The sequence below is a fragment of the Athene cunicularia genome (genome assembly GCF_003259725.1).
Source record: "Athene cunicularia isolate RWA chromosome 2 unlocalized genomic scaffold, athCun1 chr2_part1, whole genome shotgun sequence".
NCBI lineage: Eukaryota > Metazoa > Chordata > Aves > Strigiformes > Strigidae > Athene > Athene cunicularia.
Window position 1 is genome coordinate 97,037,750 of NW_020799095.1, and position 3,056 is coordinate 97,040,805.

Sequence of the window (3,056 nt, forward strand, 5' to 3'; positions counted from 1 at the left end):
CCCGGCGGTACCTCGTGACCCGTTAGGCGGGAGGGTCTGCCCCGGCGGAGCGGGCCCGCGGGAGGGCCGGGAGATCGGCTCTAGCAGGTATTTGCTTGCGGATTGGAGATTATATATTCTTTTTTTAATGTATATAATGTGTGCTTTTGGCCCTTGGTGTGCATGTTAGGAGAATTCCTCCATGCACCCAGCGCTGCACTAAACCAGTATCAGCTTTCTACACAATCATTTGGTTTGGAAAGTTGTCTTCGTTAGAGTTTTCAGTAACAGAAGCACAAGTTTGAGAAAGTGGAGGTGGACAGTCAAGGATATAGGGTGAAAGGTCCTGGTGTAGACTGATTAAAATCCTATGTTAGAGTTAATGCCTGGGTTACAGTGATACTCTTTAATTGAGGACCAAATGTGCTGCACTGATATTCTAAGGACCATTGATCATCCCCTTCATTGTGTAAACCCGATACTTTGTATAAACAATGCAGGTCTTGGGGACAACAATACTGTTGAAGAGGAACTAGAAGACTGGTAGATGCTGCCCTAGAAGGTGCCAAAGGCTGGATGACTGCTTTAAGAAGCATAAAGTCAGCAATAAGTGGGGGAAAGGTAAAAGCAACAGGGGGAGATGACGACCTTGAACTCAAGACTGAAGAAACCTGCCCCTCCCCACCTTTAAGGAGCACATGTGCTAATTTAGATTGCAAAGAAGGCTAATTCAAACATGATTAACCAAGAGCAGATGGAATGGTAATTACTGACCAATGAGCATAGATTCAGGCAGATTTTTACTAATCATGTAACAAGATAAATACACAATAGCTCTTGGCTGAGGTGTGCTAGCTTGGTGGAATTGCCACCTAGCAACCATCTTTGTGCAAATATGAAATAAGTAAGACCGGCTTAGTGCACACCAGGTACTGGACCTTGCTTGTGAGACAACACTGGTTTGGAGAGATGTCAATGCAAAATGGCAGGCAGGGGGAAAGGCAAGCATCAGCGACAAAACCACTGTTAAGTTCATTTGTTGAAGCCAAAGCACTTGGCCAATCTATTGGAAACATGACTTGTTTGCACTGCAACTGTAAGAGCACATGTCCATTAGCAAGAAACATAACTGGACTTAGTCAGGATATCTAATAATAACACATGTTTAACACACAGGAAAATAATGTGACCATGCTGAATTAACTAGGAAAAAAAGCATTACAAACTGCAAAAAGTTGTCATTTATTTTATTATTACCGTAACTGGTTATTCTGGGTTCCAAAAGAATAATAGAAGCAAATTTTAAAAAAAAACACACACAAACCAACAACTTAAATCTGGCTTATCAAGAATACGTAAATAATTCTCTTTTAATGTATTTTATGCCACTTTTTGTTACACTGCAGTAATTGAAGCATACCTGACAGACACTGTAGATCTCATAGCACAAACTTTTAGCATTAGGAGACAGCAGCATACCTAGACACTGCCACCTTGCTGTTCTTGATGGTTGCTTAGGAAACAGCCCTCTGTTTTTTCCTGGTACAAGTGCAGTAAGAAAAAGATCAATTGTTGTATTGAAGGGAGTGACCTTCTAAAGGGTTAGGACAGAAATTCCTCTAGTGGCTTAAACCTTCAAAAATATATTCTGCTACTTGCATTCTCAGAAACGGTTTGCTCTGTTTTAGGAGTAAATCCCAGTGTAATAATTTCGATTCTTTTTTACTTACTCATTCTCCCACAGAGGAACAGTTACTTCCTACCCCCATTTAAACCTTGTTTTTTAATCATGCAACATTTCTCTTGTTTACCATGAAGAGAATAGCATTTTATAAAAGTTAACATTTTGGTAAAACGGTCCAAGTACCTGCTTTCACTAAACGTCCTTTCCTCCTCCTCTCACTGAATTAAGTCTAATACAAGAGTAATATTAGAAAACTTTTAATTCCACTGTATTTATAAAAGTTTTCACCTTGTTATTCTTACTGTCTGGAAGAAAACATATTCCAGTTGACAAATCTGAAACAAAAGAATGTGGTGTAATCAGTATTTTATTATGTTCTTATGTTATACTACTAAATGCTAACTATTCTATAAGATAGTAGGACTAAGACTCTTGAAGGTTTTGGCATACACCATAAAAATAACCCTGAAACGTACATGTTATCACAACATCAAGGTGTACATGTACTTATAACAATGATCTAACTTATCTAGGAGTATGTAAAAAGGCAGGGAGGGCTTCATCATGGCTAGAACTGTAAAAGTTATGAAAGACAACTACTGCTTTAAGGATTTCTATAAAGCAGTGCAAAAAAGGAGTCCCAGGCTTCGCTAGTAGGAGGAACAAGTGCTGCATTCCACTGTTGCATTTCAACTACTGGGCCAACTCTTTTTTGGATCACTTGTAATCAGCTTCCACTTGTCTTTCTTTGGTATCCACCCATAATCCAATTCCAAGTCCCACAAGACAGAGAACATTATAGACATGTCCATACCGATTTTAGCAAAAAGGGTTCCTAATTCTTAAGTAACAGATGGGAATAAAAGGCAATTTGCAGACTAGAATCCTATACCTTGAATAAACAAGTTAAAACCCATTCTTGAAATACCGTCAGGCCCTAATCAAGTCCAAACACTGGGAAGTTCCAGTTTTCCAAAGCAATATGATTTTTGTTGCCATTGTTACTGCCACTTCTTCAACAGTACAATAAGAGACTGAAGTAAACCACTGTTACAAGTGTGTTTTATAAGGGCCCATTTATTACAAACCATAGCACTTCCTAATTGAACATCTTCTCTATTAATCTATTAATACCTCACAAATCTATGCAAATATTCAGATAAAGCTTGGAAAGTGGTAATGACTAGAAGTACATATGTTTACTAAGTACATTTACTAAATTTTAAGGAACGAGCAGAATTTAATCACAGGACTGGAATTAGCAAAAAAATCAATCAAGTTTACCATCAATAGCCACATTTTTAAAGTAAGTTACAGAGTATTATTTTGCTTCAACTAATCTATTCATATCTTTAAAAAACCATAGGTTTCACAGCAAGCAGCTGCAGTTAAA